Consider the following 16,777-nt stretch of genomic DNA (forward strand, 5'->3'; position numbering starts at 1 on the left):
CGTTTGAGTGCTGGAATTTATTAAGGGCAATGCACGTCAGAGAAACTGCTGGAACTATAATTTCTCTGACCAGAAGGCTGTTCAGGACTGTTATGAAAGAAGGTGAGAGTTTGGCAACTCATCTTCAAACGCTGAAATCTCTGTTTCTTCAACTACAGCAGAGAGGTAAGCGTTATGATGAGACTGACCAAACCTACATTATTCTTTCAAGTTTGCCTGAAAGCTGGTTGCCCGTGATTAACAGCATGGAGAGTATGCGTCCCCGAGATCTGACCCTTGAGTATGTGGTTGGAAGATTGACCGAAGAAGCAGAAAGAAGGTCAGATAAACAAGCTGAACTCCAAGAGCGGAGGAGTTACAGTCGAGGGGGCCAGCAGCAGAATCTGCCAATGGAGCAACGCCAAGGTTTGGACTTGGCCATGGCAGTGAGGAGATGCTATAGATGCAACCAACCCGGGCATCTCCAACGTCAATGCAGGGCAAGACTTCCAGGAGACGACGTGGAGCAGAGACAGCAATCAACGCAGAAACGTAAGCAGAAGGGGTTCTCTTCAGAGAAGAAGAACACGCGTTCTGCTCAGTTTGTTTCTGCATTTTCTCGAGAGGAGAGGAAGATACCTCGAGGAACATGGTTGCTGGACTCTGGGAGCAGCAGGATTATCTGCAACAGTCGGGAGGACTTTAAGACCCTGGGGAAGCCAGCTGATGGAAAAGACTCAATTTATCTTGCTGATGGTTGTAGAAGCAAGATTGATGGCCAGGGAACATGTTTCCTGCAGTGCTTGAACACTACTCTACCAGAGACTCTGTTTGTCAGCAGTTTGGACTATTGTTTGCTGTCTGTAAGCTGTTTGATTAATGCAGGGTATAGTGTTAACTTCACACGGGATGGCTGTCTGATAAAGAATGGAACTCAGGTATGTGGCCATGCAAAGTTGGAAAATGGGTTATATGTAATGCAGGACAAGCCTGTTAAAGCAGCCCAGGTGGTTCAGGATAATTTGCCAGTTCATAAGGGGTGTGTACATGAACTGCACAGAAAACTGGGTCACGCCAATTTCCGTGTGCTTTCAGAGATGCAAAAGGTGTGCAAGAACCTAAAAGTAAACAGCTGTAACTGTTTCCTAGATTGCAATGTATGTAAAATGGCCAAATCTAAGAGGAATCCTGTGGCTTCTAAAAGTGACAGAGTATCTAAAGAGGTTTTAGAACTTGTCCATTGTGACGTGATAGGCCCTTTTCCACAGAAGACTGAAGGAGGCGCCAGATATGCTTTTCTGGTAATTGATGATAAATCACGTTTTAGTTGGTTGTTTTTGTTAAAGCAGAAATCTGAGTGTTTCCCCACATTCAGAGAATGGGTTGCCCAAGCTGAAAAGCTCTTCGCTCGCCCTGTTGTGCAGTTGCAAACAGATAGGGGTGGAGAATTTCTGAACAAACAATTTGGGACATGGTTGCGACGTAAGGGGATCACTCATCATTTGACTAACCCTTATAGCCCTGCTGAAAATGGTCTGTGTGAAAGGCGTGGGGCTGTAATACAGTCAGTAAAGGACTGCCTGCTAGTGGATGCAGGATTGGGTCACAACCATAGGCTGTGGGGCGAAGCTTTTCTGACAGCGAACTTTTTGATTAATAGAACCTGGTCTAGCTCTATAAAAGATATTCCTTATCGTGTGTTGTTTGGGAAAGAACCAGAGTGGACAATGCTCCATAACTGGGGTGCTTGGGCACATGTAAACATCCCCAAAGCTCAGCGCCAGAAAGGGGGTGCTAGAGCGCAGAGACTGCGGTTTGTGGGATATCAGTCCTATGGCAAAGGGTGGCGTTTCAATTTACGCCCAGGACGAGTGGTTCTGTCACGAAGTGCAGACTTCGCTGACCAGGACAGATGGACTGTGATCCATGCCAACCCAGATTGCCTACTGCCCCTGCAAGTAAGAGAAGAGGCTTCTTCTCAGCCATTGGCAACGCAGGAGCAGCAGGAGGAGGAGGCACAGATTTCCCCAAAAGATGTGGCAAAAGATAATACTTCTCTAGAGGAAGAGGAAGAAGAGCCAGAGATAAGGGGGGAAGAAGAAGTAATAGTGCCTAGGCGCTCCCAGCGTTCAAACAAGGGTGTACCTCCTCAGCGTTTGACCCTAGGAGGAGTGAGAGTATGCAATGTGAGTTGTGTGGAACCACAAAGTTATAATGAAGTCTTAGACTTACCCCCTGGGGAACGTGCTTTGTGGGAACAAGCTATGAAAGAAGAAATGGACTCTTTTAAACGTAACAAAGTGTTTGAGGTCATAATGCCGCCACCTGGTGGCAGAGTGGTGTCATGCAAGTGGGTTTACAAAAGGAAAACCCTTGCATCTGGGGAACCACGTTTTCGAGCCAGATTAGTAGCCAGAGGGTTCACTCAGATTAAAGGGGAGAGTTATGATGAAGTGTTTTCTCCCACTGTAAAGAGTGAAACTTTTCGCTTAATGCTTTCCATTGCTGCTGTAAGACAACTAGCAGTGCACCATTTTGATGTTGATGCTGCATATCTGCATGCAAATTTAGACCATGAAGTATTAATGAGACAACCCCCTGGGTTTGAAGAGGAGAATGGTGCAGTCTGGCGTTTGAGAAAGGCTGTTTATGGTCTCAAACAAAGTGGAAGGTGTTGGAACCAGTGTTTAAATGAAGCCCTTGTAAAACTTGGTTTTAAAAGGAGTGTGGCTGATCCATGCCTGTACACCAAGGGATCAGGCAACAAATATCTAATGCTCTTAGTCTTTGTTGATGATTTGCTTGTGGCAGGGAGTTCCACAGATGAGATCCAGAAGCTCACAAATCAACTGGAAAAGAGGTTTAAGCTTAAAGCCTTGGGGCCTGTAAGCAATTACTTGGGAGTAGAAGTAAGGCAGGAAGCTGATGGAAGCTTCCTATTGAGTCAGAAAGAGAAAATTCTTCGTTTGATAGAGCAGTTTGGCATGGAAAACTGCAAGCCAGTTCAGACTCCCATGACACCAGATTTCCCAAAGACAGTGTGTGATGATAAATTTGATCAGCCTGAGTTGTATCACTCAAAAATAGGATCACTGTTATATTTAAGCCAGTGGTCAAGGCCAGACATTGCATGTGCTACAAATGTTCTGAGTCAACGTGTATCTAAACCCAGTACTGCTGATTGGTGTGCTTTGAAAAGGCTTATCAGATATCTAAAGGGGACATTAAATGTATGTTTGAAGATATCTAGTACACAAGACGAAAAACTAGAAGTATTTGTTGATGCGGACTGGGGAAGCTGTGTAGCTACCAGAAAATCTACAAGTGGAATGGTTATGATGTTTGCCAATTCCATAATTGGATGGAGGTCAAAGAAACAAGGATTTGTTGCAACCTCATCCTGTGAGGCAGAATATGGGAGCCTGTCGCTAGCATGCAATGAAATCATGTGGTTTATACAGATACTAAAAGATCTAGATTGTAAAGTTGATTTGCCTATCCAAGTGTATGAAGATAGCCAATCGTGCATTGCATTAGCGGGCTCAGAAATAATGAAATCCGCATCAAAACATATTGCTATCCGTCATGCGAATGTTAGAGATTGTGTACAGAATGGGGTAATCAAACTGGAGTATTGTCAATCACAAGATAATATTGCTGATTTGTTCACCAAGCCTTTGCCAGCAACATGCCATAATGAACTGATGACAAAACTGGGTTTATGTATATAATGTATGTATGTATTGTTTCTGTTGGGGTTTTTCGCATTTAAAGAAACAGAAGGGGTGTCACGGCTAAAATGGCCGCTGTTTCTTTAATGCGAATAAAGCTGGGTCAGCATGACTCAGCGGTCTGCACCAAGTTGTATAAATAAGTGAGAAATGTTAGTTTGTTGCTGAGGCTGGTGTTTGGGTTGGTTGGTGCTGGTGTGTGGAGTTATTCAGTCGTGTTTTGCACAAAGACTTTTGAGAATAAAACTCTGCAAGGATATTCTCGTGGACTCTTTTTTTGTGCCGACAAGGGTCCGAGGACCAGGCTGAAGAGGCAAAGGGAGGTCAGAACCTTTTCCTCCTTTTTTTTGCTTTTTACAAACACTGACAATATCAACATAAAAAAGTTAAACAGAAATCCACTCAGCAGTTACAATAAATAATTTCTAAACTATAATCAATAAAACAATGGCAAGCCACAGTATAAACAAACAAACAAACAAACAAACAATAAATATTTTATTTATACCCTGCCCTCCCCAGCCAAGACCGGGCTCAGAGCGGCTAACACCAGATATAAAACAATTGATTGAAATACAACTTAAAAAACAAGATTAAAATACAACATTAAAATGCAGCTTCATTTCAGCAGAAACTCAAAAACTTTTTTGGGGATGAAAACATCAAGTCTTCACCAAGGCTAGCTATCCAGACTGGTCCTACGTGGGTCAGAAAAAAGCCAGGGAAGTCCCCAAATAGGAGTTCCATCACAGAAGGAAAAAGGAAAAAGAAAGAGAGGGAGGGGATCAAGTTAATTCCAAGCCAAAGGCCAGGCGGAACAACTCTGTCTTACAGGCCCTGCAGAAAGAAATCAGATCCTGCAGGGCCCTGGTCTCATGAGACAGAGCGTTCCAGTGTGGTGTAGTGGTTAAAAGCGGCAGTCTCGTAATCTGGGGAACCGGGTTCGCGTCTCCGCTCCTCCACCTGCAGCTGCTGGGTGACCTTGGGCTAGTCACACTTCTCTGAAGTCTCTCAGCCTCACTCACCTCACAGAGTGTTTGTTGTGGGGGAGGAAGGGAAAGGAGAATGTTAGCCGCTTTGAGACCCCTTCGGGTAGTGATAGAGCGGGATATCAAATCCAAACTCCTCTTCTTCTTCTCTTCCACCAGGTCAGGGCCAGTGTTGAAAAGGCCCTGGCTTTGGTTGAGGCTAATCTGACTTCCTTCCATTCAAAACTCATTTTTACAAATGAGAACAAATCTGAGGCATAATTGTCTTAAGGGCCGAGGGTAATGAAAGCAGTTTAAATGGTTAAGTTATCTGTCTCAAGTATGTTTTAGAATAGAATAGAATAGAATTTATTATTTATACCCCGCCCATCTGGCTGGGTTTCCCCAGCCACTCTGGGCGGCTTCCAACAGAGTATTAAAATACAGTGGTCTGTTAAACATTAAAAGCTTCCCTAAAGAGGGCTGCCTTCAGATATCTGGTTTAAGTCTGGTTCTAAAAGTCTGGTTGTTTTAGACAAGGAAAGTATATAGCCACAAATATTTCTTACAGATGTTCTACCTTGTGGCTTATTTGGAGTTGATGCCTTGGGCTTCATTGGGAGAAAGGGTGAGATATAATTTTAATACATAAAATAATAAATAATGTGGTGCCCTTCAGATGTTGCTGGACTCTGATTGCGTCGGGCCTCAGCCGGCATAGCCAATGGCTCAAGGATGCTCACAGCTGTCACTCAAGAGCAGCTCGAGGCTGCCATGCTGACTACATCCGATGTCCAGAGACAGCATAGATCTGTGGACACATAAAAGGCAGCCAGCCTCCTCATGCCCTGTAATTTGTAATTGCCTGGGTCCCTCTGCACGACTGCATTTGGAGATGGCGTGCCAGACGAGACAAGGCTTTGATCTCTTCCAGCAGGACTGTTTCATATGATAAAGCAGCTCAGCAAGAGATGCTCTCATTAAGCAATGGGTGGGAGGGAAGGAGACACGCAGCCCGGAGAGGTGTCATCCTCGTGGCTTTTTGTGCGGCGGAGATCTTGCATTCCAGAACATCCTGTCGCCTCTTCTTTACTAGATAAGATCCCAATTCCTGGACATCTTGGGGGGAGCATAATTAGCCCCAAACAAATCTGCAACTAATTCTGATTTTAGAGTTTGAAAGAGGTGCACGGACCATGCCTCCGACAGCCGCGGCGCATGGCTGCAGCTGCCTGCATGAAAAGTTGGCCCTAGGGCGAAGGAATGTCAGTGGTGCCCCTTAAATCTTGAGTTCTTCTTGCTATGCTCTTACGATATTTTTGAAGGCTAATGACATCAGAACCTGAACTGCTAATTGAAAAGAAATTGGGAGCTTCCAAAAAGAGGCCAAACTAATTTGCTGTCATAACAAAACTGATTGGCCTTATGTTCATAAGAGAAAGCTGTACTTTAAAAAAAGAAGAAGTCCTGGAGAGATCAGAAAGAGAAAAGCTCCTAGCCCCCATAACATTATAATTCAGGGATATCCAGGGTCGGATTTAGATGAAGAGAGACCCTAGGCTACTCCACCTGTGAGGCTTCGCCCCAATCCCCCACCTCACGACTAGAAGAAAATGGAAGTGTTATAAACAAAATTTAGTGAAGCCAAGGATGACAATGGATATTTAAAATTCTGCAATTCACAATTTCTCCTCTAAAGGACATCAGAAAACTTCATCAAAATTGGTTTGTCTAAGTTTGTCACTTTCAATGTGCAGAATGCTCAGTGTGCACAACCTCTCTTGAGACATTGTGGCCCTTAAATCATTTTTAATTCTTTTGAGTCTTGAAAAACTCCTGTATCCCAAGCAGTTTGTGACCATAAAGCTAAGAAATAGCTGCAAGATTGCTTCCACATTAGGAAAGGCCACCTGAATTTTTTCCTTGTATGTTGTTGTTGTTTAGTCATTTAGTCGTGTCCGACTCTTCGTGACCCCCTGGACCAGAGCACGCCAGGCACTCCTGTCTTCCACTGCCTCCTCCAGTTTGTTCAAACTCACGCTGGTAGCTTCGAGAACACTGTCCAACCATCTCGTCCTCTGTCATCCCCTTCTCCTTGTGCCCTCCATCTTTCCCAACATCAGGGTATTTTCCAGGGAGTCTTCTCTTCTCATGAGGTGGCCTAAGTATTGGAGCCTCAGCTTCAGGATCTGTCCTTCCAGTGAGCACTCAGTGCTAATTTCCTTAAGAATTGATGCATTTGATCTTCTTGCAGTCCACGGGACTCTCAAGAGTCTCCTCCAGCACCATATCTCAAAAGCATCCATTCTTCGGCGATCAGCCTTCTTTATGGTCCAGCTCTCACTTCCATACATCACTACCGGGAAAACCATGGCTTTAACTATATGGACCTTTGTTGGCAAGGTAATGTCTCTACTTTTTAAGATGCTGTCTAGGTTTGCCATCGCCTTTCTCCCAAGGAGCAGGCGTCTTTTAATTTCGTGACTGCTGTTTCCTTGTATATAATTTGATAAAGGTCTGTATGGTACAGAGAGTGCTCTGCTGTAAGCCTATGGCTTTGTCTCACGTACAGGTGAAAGTGCAAAGTTAAATAAATTTCAGGTCTATATCTTCTAGGTATGCTTCCATCAACAGTTCAACAGCTTGCTGAATTTCTTGCTCAGATGCTTTCAGAATAGCAAGAATGGAAAACAATTGTGCAGCATCACTGTATACACAGTACTTCTTTTTAAATTGGTCAAGTGCATCTAATATAGAAATATAGGAATAAAGGATTTAATTGTTCTGCCCTGACACAGAGGTCTAGCACCAAGGGCCTTCTGGCAGTTCCCTCACTGTGAGAAGCCAAGTTACAGGGAACAAGGCAGAGGGCCTTCTCGGTAGTGGCACCCGCCCTGTGGAATGCCCTTCCACCAGATGTCAAAGAGAAGAACAACTACTGTACCAGACTTTTAGAAGACATCTGAAGGCAGCCCTCTTTAGGGAAGCTTTTAATGTTTAACTGACTACTGCATTTTAATACTTCGTTGAAAGCCACCTAGAGTGGCTGGGGAAGCCCAGCCAGATGGGTAGGGTATAAATTATAAATTATAATAATTATTATTATAATGCTTCTGAATACCAGTTGAGGCAGCCACAGGAGGAAAGAAGACTCTTGCACTTGGGTCTTCCTTGTGGGTTTCCCACAGGCACCTGGTTGGCAACTGTGAGAACAGGAAACTCACAGCACAATCGTAAGCACTCAGAAGTCCTAGTGAGCTCAAAAGCGGATTTCTTAGTATGCTTAGAAGTGCCACTGATTTTCTTGGCGGAAATGACTGGCAGAATCCGAGACCTGGGAGAAGAGTTGGTGGAAGAAGATTGGAAGAAATTTAAAGACTATCTGCAGAAACACTGTAAAATTAATGAATGTTAAAATGATGTTGGACTGAAAATAAGTGGCATTAGCAACAAAGTTAATAAGAATATGCAAAAATGGATTGATAATGGATGGAAATATAGAGTTATAATATGTTAAGATATAGAGTTAAGATAAACGAAAGAGGGTAAGGATTTGCTGATTTGATTATGTAAAGAGGAATACAAAAAGGGGAGGTGTGAGGAGGTCAAGGAAACAAGCTAATGAGTTTAAAGCTATAAAAATGGATTTATATTTAATTCTTTTTATCTATTTTTTTGTATTTTGTATTTTTCTTTTTCCTTTTTCATGTATTTTGTATGTTTTCTTTTTCTATTTTTTCTTTTCATATGTTTTTTTCCTTTGCATTTTGTAAACCTATGTCTCTGTAAAATCTCAATAAATAATCTAATAAATAGAAAGAAAGAGAGAAGTGCCACTGATTTTCATGCAGTACAGTGCATTGTGTCATACAGTGCTCCATGCAGCCTACTTTACTAGGCTGTTGTCAAGATTACAAATATATTTGTAATGGTTGGACCACTAAGCCTAGTAAAAAAGAATGAGAAAGGCAAATGTTAAACACCGCTACGATTTTGATTAGCCTAGTCTAGGCATGGCACCTCTCCAGATCCATGCTGGAAGGCCAATTGACTAGAAACATAGAATTACTGATATGGAAGGGAGTCATCTAATCAGCCACCCCCCTGCAAAGCTAGAATCTTAACAGTGGTCTCCCATCCAATTTGAAACCACATCGGACCCTGCTTAGCTTTGACAAATGTGCTAGCTGTTCTTGTTTATTGCAGCAGGTTTGTCCCTTTACTGCTTTTGACAATAATGTATCTGTTTAATTATTTGGTGGTGCTCACTGATTGCGTCCCAGTGGCCATGAAGTTCCAGGGGCCACGGCTGATGAATCCATGCATTCCAGGGGTCATGCGGTTGCAACATTTTTACTTGAAGCAGAGTGCACTGTCCATATTTACTTTTCATTTCCAGGCAGTGCTGAACAATCACATCTCGTTATTCAAAATTTTAATTTAATAATTTATTATTATGTAGCTAAATACCTCTCTCTCTCTCTCTCCACTCCCCATCTCTGTGCCATTTCTTGCAGTTGCTTTGTCTGGAAGTTGGTGTAGAGATGAGACCTCATTCTAACTGCAATTAGGACTTAATGCACTCAAGTGGGGGAGGGGGAGAGAGAAACTGACGTCATTTCACGAACATAAGCATGTCAGCCAACCTCTCTTTCAGCCTTCCCTGGTGGTCTAGTGGTTAGGATTCGGCGCTCTCACCGCCGCGGCCCGGGTTCGATTCCCGGTCAGGGAATGACATTTTTTTTTAAATAAAAAAGATTCTTAAATCCATGCACATTTACAAAGGGCGAGGAGCTCGCTTTGATTTTAGCATTTGCTTCTGCACTGGCTGCTTTTCATTCCCTGAATGCAATACTTTGCAGGCTTTTGCTTCTTTTTTTTGCATTTGGAAGCGTGCACCATCCGCTCGATGCACGCGCCCTGCTTTTTGCAAGGGAGGCCGTCGCCGCCGGCTGCACCCTTCAAGCTCGCTCCGCGGCCGCGCGCACGCTTAAGAGGATTGCCGCCGCCGCCGCCATGAACGAGACCGGCGAGCGCGCTTTGCAAGGGGGAAGCCCGCCCCGCGCGCCTCTGCAGCGCCAGGCTGCGATCCCGCGCCTCGTTGCTCCCGAGCAAGCCCGGCCGGGCTCGGTGGACCTTGCTCCCGAGTAAACACGCCTAGCAAAGGCTCAGCAGAAGCGGGGTGCACGGGGGGGGGGTCCCCGGTCGAGGATGCGCGCTGCAAGGAGATGCTTCGGGGCAAAGATTTGTGGGGCTACTACGCACCCCGCACATTGCACGGGGCGCGCCGAGACGTTGCCTCCACCGGCCTCCTCCAGCGAAGCGCCTCCTTGCAATTATTAAATTATTATTATTGCGATTATTAATTATAATCGCAATAATTAAATTATTATTATTGCAATAATTAAATTATTATTATTGCAATAATTAAATTATTATTATTGCAATTATTAAATTATTATTACTGCAATTATTAAATTATTATTACTGCAATTATTAAATTATTATTATTGCAATTATCAAATTATTATTATTGCAATTATTAAATTATTATTATTGCAATTATTAAATTATGATTGCAATTTGCGCGCGCTCGGGCACCCCGCACCTGAACGCGAACACGCCCACGCCTCTGATTTGTGCCGGCAACTTTACTCAAGCTTACACCTGACGTCTACTCAGAAGTAAAAAAACAAAAACCATCCCAAATATGACACCCGAGTCAGAGGGTCTCCGGGACTGACGCCCCACCTTTCCTTGGGATTGCGGGTGGTTTAGGATTTCCAAGAAAAATTAAAACCGACGGTTGTATTATTATTATCATCATCATCATGCACGGCGTCCCCCCTTCATTTATTTATTTGCAAAGCGCACGACCCCTCCTCCTCCTGGAGATTCCTGCATTGCGGGGGGGGGGGGGGTTGGACCAGGCGACCCTCGGGGCTGGGGATCATCCAGCCCCCTTTCCCAGCTCCACAAGTTTTACGATTCCCAACTCCTTCCTCCCCACTCCCTCGTTGCAATTTTTGCTGCATGCCCTCCCTCCCTTCCCCTCCTCTTTTTTTCCCCTCCCGGAGAACCAGACAGGCCCCTGCTGCCGGAGAAAGGGACGCGGACGGATTGACTGACAGGCAGGCAGGCAGGCGCGCGCCCGCCTGCCCGCGCCCCCGCGCGCTCCCTTTCCCCGAGCCTCGCCTGCGCCAGGCTGTCTTCTCCTGGGAGAGGGAAGGGGAGCGCGCGCACGCACGCACGCACGCACGGAGCCAGGCGCTCGGGAGCGAGCCCCGCGCGCGGAGCCTCCGGAACAGCCCGGCGCGTGCCCGACCCTCCTCCTCCTCCTCCTCCGCGAGCGCGCACGCTGCTGGCTCGGGTCGGCGTCGTCGTCGTCGTTCTGCTCCCTCTCGCCGGCCGCCGTCTCTCTCTCTCTCTGCTCGGTGCTGCTGCTTCTGCCGCTGCCGGCCCCCTTCTCCCCCCGAGGAAGGAAGCTGCGCAGGATCCGACCCCCCGAGCCCAACCCGCCGGGAGACGCCGGCGGAGGATCCGGCAGGTGAGGAGGGCGCAGCGGAGGCGGCGGCGGCGGCCCAGGCAGGGGGGGGGGGGGAAGGAGGGAAGCGGCGGATTTTCTGTCAGCGCCTCAGAAGCCATTGCGGGAGGGGCTCGGGGTCTCTCTCTGTGGCGCATTGGGGGGGGGAGCTGTGGGGAGGGGGGTCGTGTGGGGAAATGGAGGGTGGGGGGGTGGGCGAGGAGGGTTGGAGGGATGAGGAGGAATTGGGAGGGGTCGTTGAGGGTGGGGGGCAAGGGGTGACGGGGGGGTAAGAAGGAATAGAAGGTGAGTCATGGAAGGGTGTGTTTGAGGGCGGGGGGAATTGGGGGGTCGTTGAGGGTGGGGGGCAAGGGGCGACTGAGGGTGGGGGGAATGAAGAAGGTTTGTGTTAAGGAGGAATGGAAGGTGAGGAGTCATGGTGTGTTTGAGGGTGGGGGGCAATGGGGAGGAATTGGGAGGGGTCGTTGAGGGTGGGGGGGCGAGGAGGAATTGAGGGTGGGGGGATGAGGAGGGTGTGAAATGGGGAGGGGGTAAGTGAAAGAGAGGGGGGAAATTGAGGCCCACCCCAGAGGGGTGGGGAGGGGAAAGAGGGAGAAGAAGATGGGTGTGTGTTTTTTGGGGGGTGGGATGTAGTCAGATTGTGGTGGGTAGGGAAAGAGGAGTGCAAGGAGGTGGGCTGGGGAATGGGGGTCGTTCGACCAGGGACTGGGGAGGAAAGAAGGGATGAGGTGGGTTTGGGAAGGGCTGGCAAAAGAAGAGGAAGGGGAGATGGGGAGGGGAATTGGGGGGTCGCGTTTGCGCTGAGGAGGCCGGTGCAGTTGAAGGGCAGAGAGAGGGCTGCTGGTCGGGGTGGGGATGACAGAGAAAAGCGAGGCTGGAATTAGGTGGCTGTGGGGAGATCATGCATAGGGCCGTTGGGTGTTTGTGAAAGAGAAAGTGTTGGGGTCGGAAGCGTCTGTTCTTCCTGCATGACATAACATCCTCTCTATGTGCCCCCCCCTTTGCCAGAGTCTGCCTGGTGATGAGCACAGCCCTGTTAATGCTGATAGACAGATTGCCAAGAAAAAGGCCTCAAGCCATTGGGAAGAAACTACGAGGGGGGCATAAGAAAGTGAGGCTGGGCCTTGGCTCTATTGCAGATGTGTGTGTCTGCATGCATGTGCTCCTCCACATAATGTGGAGAATGGGGTTGATAAAGCGGTAGTTCCTGCAGGGGAGAGCTGGTGGTTTATTCTTGGGAACCTCTTTCATCCAAGGTAGGCTGGGGGAACTCCTCATCCCTTCACTGACGTACATATACTCTGTGCCAAGGGAAAGCTATTATCATAGGTACGTGCTCAAGCTCCCTTCTCATGCAGTTCCAAGATAATTAAAGATTAAAAAGCTCACAGATTATATAAATAATGGTCTTATATTTAGGATTGCTGTGTATTCACTGTGATTGATAATGGCAAGTGACATGGGTGGGAGAGACTCAAGAGGTCCTGTCTCCCTAATAGATGATTCCACAGAATCATTGCACATTGGAGTTTTTATGACGTGATGCATTAACTGCATCCATGAAATGAGTTTGAGAGTTGAATTTGCGTTCTCCCTTGTCTGGTTTTGACTGGTGGCCACCAAATATTTTAGCCACCCTCCCCCCCCCCCCAGATAGCGCCTTTAAATGTTGCTGGATGAAATGAGCAAGGGCCGTGAGTCAGAGCAACACTTAGTTGTCTCTTCTGTGCTTTATCAATACCTTGCAGTCGTAGACATGGTGGAACAATTCATTTGACATATTACTGGAGCATGTTATGTTGCTGGAGCCAGTTTTCCCCCTGAGGAAGAGGTGAAAGCCATCCATGCCAGCTGCTGGCGCTGTGACACAGAAGGGACGTTAGAAGCTTTCACATCTTGCTTGCATTTTATCCACCGAAGTATCAGTTTGCAGTTAATGTGTACTGCTAGCTTTTGCTGTAGGTCTCTGCATTTTGTGCTGTGTCTCAGGTTGCAAGCTCTGTAGTATAATGTGTATTCAAGGGTCAGTACATCATTTTGAACTAGTGTGAGATGAAATCTGCCTTATCTGTTCAAGCTGTTTTATTGCTTTAATTTTCTCCTTGGACTCTGAAAAGGTGAGGTTGCCTTTCATTTATGACACAGCATTTGGTCACTGAAGCAAAGCAATGTAAGATAGAACTAGATTGGTCATCTACTGATGAGCTTGGCAACTATATAGCATTAAAGAAATTAAGCTCTGATTTGGGATGAGAATCAGAAAGGAGCTAATGGTTGTATTTATACATTTTCAATCATGTAAAACTTGGCATCCGCCTTTAAGCCCAATGTTGGACCTAGGAGCTACTTTTAAATGATTTCTGAATGCATGTCTTTTTCTGTTCCCTTTTCTTTAAAAGAGAAACAAAACAGAAAACCTCACAAATGTAAAGGTTAGGGAAGTAGCCAATGTGGAGCCCTCCAGAAAGTGTTGGGCTATATTTCTCATCAGCCCAAACCAGTTTGGCCAGTAATTCAGGATGATGAGAGTTGTAGTATCTCAAAGGCACCACATCAGCTACCCCTGGGTTAGACTGCTCATTTGTGGGCCACAGGCCTCCAATTGGAGGCCAGTGCTGACAAGCAGAATATTTGAGTTCAACTGAATATTGCTAGTGATGCATGATTCATTTCTTTTACAGACTCTCATAAATCCAATTCAATTAACAAATGGTGATAGCACATTTTAATTTATTCTGTGCCTACTGAAAAGGGAGATTAAAATTGAGGAAGAAGCAGGGTGGGAAGTGAAGGTGTTGCTCTTAAATTTGCATCAACAGGATATGCTTTAATTCAGTAAACTGAAGCCATAGCTAAATTAATTTGCCCTTAATGGGAAAACCTTTGTGGGCTTCTGGGAGGTGGTGGGGGACTTATTCTGCACTTCTCTATAGTGTGGCATTTTCATTTGCAACTAAATTGCTTTACCACATTAAGCTCTGTAACTTCCCATCCTTTCAAAACTGGGCCAGTTTGGAAATCAGTTGGGCGGGAAAATATGTACAAAACTATTGTAGGCAGCTTCTCAACTTTATTTGGTTCTCTGTTTCTCCAATGAAATGTTGGATTGTGGATTGAGTGGTGACCATTTGTGCATTAAGTCATGCTATTCATGTGAGCGGAAGCTTCTCAGTTGCACAGCTGCTGGTTCCCAGTGATCTGGCTGCTTTATCACCAACCTCTCTTATCTACCCATGTGTTGTCTGGTAAACTGAGACAATTCTATTGTACTTTGGAAATAGAGAGAGCTCTCATGCATACATATGACATCTTTCCCTGTCATATAGAAATGTAATCTGTGGGTAAATAAGAATCCAGGAAATATAACGTGTCAATTTCCTGCTGCCGTGGCCGCAGAAATTATTTCTAGTTTCCTGTCTTCAGTTATATATGCCATGGTTAATGGAAGCTGATGGCTCACACATGCCTTTGTCAATACTGAACAGAAGACTGATAACTGGTGCCTGAAAGAGAAGGGTAGTAAGCCTTTCTAACACTGAGATGTTACAGGCTTTCAGTTCCATGTCTTTGAGGGTAGGGAAGAGCATAGTTACAGAGCAAGATAAGACGATGCAAAACAGATGTCACTGCCAGAACTAGAGAGTTAGAGATGGAAGCATGGAAGTGTCTTCCAATAAAAACGGAGATTGGGTCGGGTAACCAGGGTACCATTTTTGGCTTTCTCACCAGTCTGTATACCTTAGGGACGTCTGTCTATGCACGTGACAGTACGTACTCTATATTATTCAGATGTTGGCAGCCAATCATAAAATCACAGGCCCTTAAACTGTGTAGCAGGCCCCCCTGATGGAGTGTGGGTATAGGGGACTGCTTTGTCTGTGGGAGTTAATATTATTATTTGTTAGGTTTTTATCCTGCCCTTCCACACCCAGGGTTGGGGACGTCTGGGAACACACATGTGCATTCTCTTCTTTCTTCCAGTAGGGACATAGCTAAGCATGAGACTTGACAGGAAGCAGCAGACTTATTGGGGGAATGTTGGGTGAATCCACCCCTTTATGATTAGAGTAACTAAACATCTGTCTTCAGAATGTTGCTCTTACCAACTTGAATGTAACATTCAGGTCAATGTATGTAAAGACATATATGTGCATGACACCCATCATATATGTACAGTGAGGACTGCATGCATCTGCTACTCCAGCACACATACCGGATTGCTAGCCATGACTGTGTGACTTGGCCTTAAGAAACTTTAGATGACTGGCATCTTCTGTTCCCCTTTCTGAAAAGCTGTAAGGGAGGAAATCCCACCATAAGGATATACAGTGGTACCTCTGGTTACGTACTTAATTCGTTCCGGAGGTCTGTTCTTAACTTGAAACTGTTCTTAACCTGAGGCATCACTTTAGCTAATGGGGCCTCCCGCTGCCGCCACACTGCCGGAGCACAATTTCTGTTCTCATCCTGAAGCAAAGCTCTTAACCCAAGATACTATTTCTGGGTTAGTGGAGTCTGTAACCTGAAGCATATGTAACCTGAAGCGTATGTAACCCGAGGTATCACTGTAATCAAAGCCCTGCTGGATCAGCCCGGTGACCCATCTCATCCTGCATCCTGTACTCAAAGTGGCTCAACCAGATGCCTATGGACAGCACAGAAGCATGACTTGAGTACTCTACCCACTTGGGGTTCCCCAAACTGGTATTCAGAGGCATACTGTGACAGTAAAGGTTGAACATGGTCAGCATTTCCCAGCTTAGTGGAGAGGCGAATGTTATATGGGAAACATGAGGATTACCATCCTCAGGGATGAAGATGTGGGACAATCTGCCAGTTCTTATTCTTCGTCCATGTTATACCCTCCCTAGGATGAGAATGAGTGATTTGCCCAGCTAAACTCGTACTGGAACTAAGCCAAACTTGAGTGTGTGGGGGACAGTTTGGGGAACATTTGCAGGTGAGAACTAGTGGCTGGGGGGGGGGGAAGGCACATTTCACCCACTGATCCCTCCTCTGTTCCCGGTATCCCCATTATTTTAACAAATGTAGGTTGGGCAACGGGTGTTTGCCCAGTTCTGATTTTACGCAGTTTGTTCACTTGTTCATATGGTTAGGAAGTTGTTAATAAAGTTAAGCTAAACCCAGCTTCCTCTTGTTGCTTGTGCTGTCTTTCTTTTTAACATTGTTTTAACTTTTTTAAAAAATTGTCAAAATGCACCCTATACCTTTTCTCTAGGCTTAAAAATCCCCTGCTATTTGTCTTCTAATTTACAGCTTAGATTAGGCTTCAGTTTATATGTTGCCTTTCCAGAAGGAAATTGTGTTCATGGCAGATCACACTATGCAAGCTAAACAAACTGCAAAGCAGAAAAATAGTTGACTTTATATTTATTTATATCAACATGTATTTAAATCAAAGTTAAAGATACAACAACACAAACTGCATACATATTCAAATTAAATTATGCAAATGCTTTTATAATACATGTTTTCTCAAACTTATTTTTGGATTATCACTGTCTGTGCAAAAAATCCATCCAAAACAGTAGTCA

General features: G+C 45.5%; 1 protein-coding gene across 1 annotated transcript in view; it reads left to right on the top strand.

Annotated features, from left to right (window-relative positions):
* Positions 1–11,208: 11,208 nt before the first annotated feature.
* Positions 11,209–16,777, top strand: part of DNAJC5 (DnaJ heat shock protein family (Hsp40) member C5) — a 51,292-nt gene continuing 45,723 nt past the window's right edge. The window contains exon 1 of the mRNA XM_081917360.1: positions 11,209–11,225. The gene's annotated coding sequence lies outside the window, so the exon portion shown is untranslated. The remainder of the gene's footprint in view (positions 11,226–16,777) is intronic.

Source organism: Podarcis melisellensis (genome assembly GCF_964234715.1).
Source record: "Podarcis melisellensis genome assembly, chromosome: 6".
Lineage (NCBI taxonomy): Eukaryota > Metazoa > Chordata > Lepidosauria > Squamata > Lacertidae > Podarcis > Podarcis melisellensis.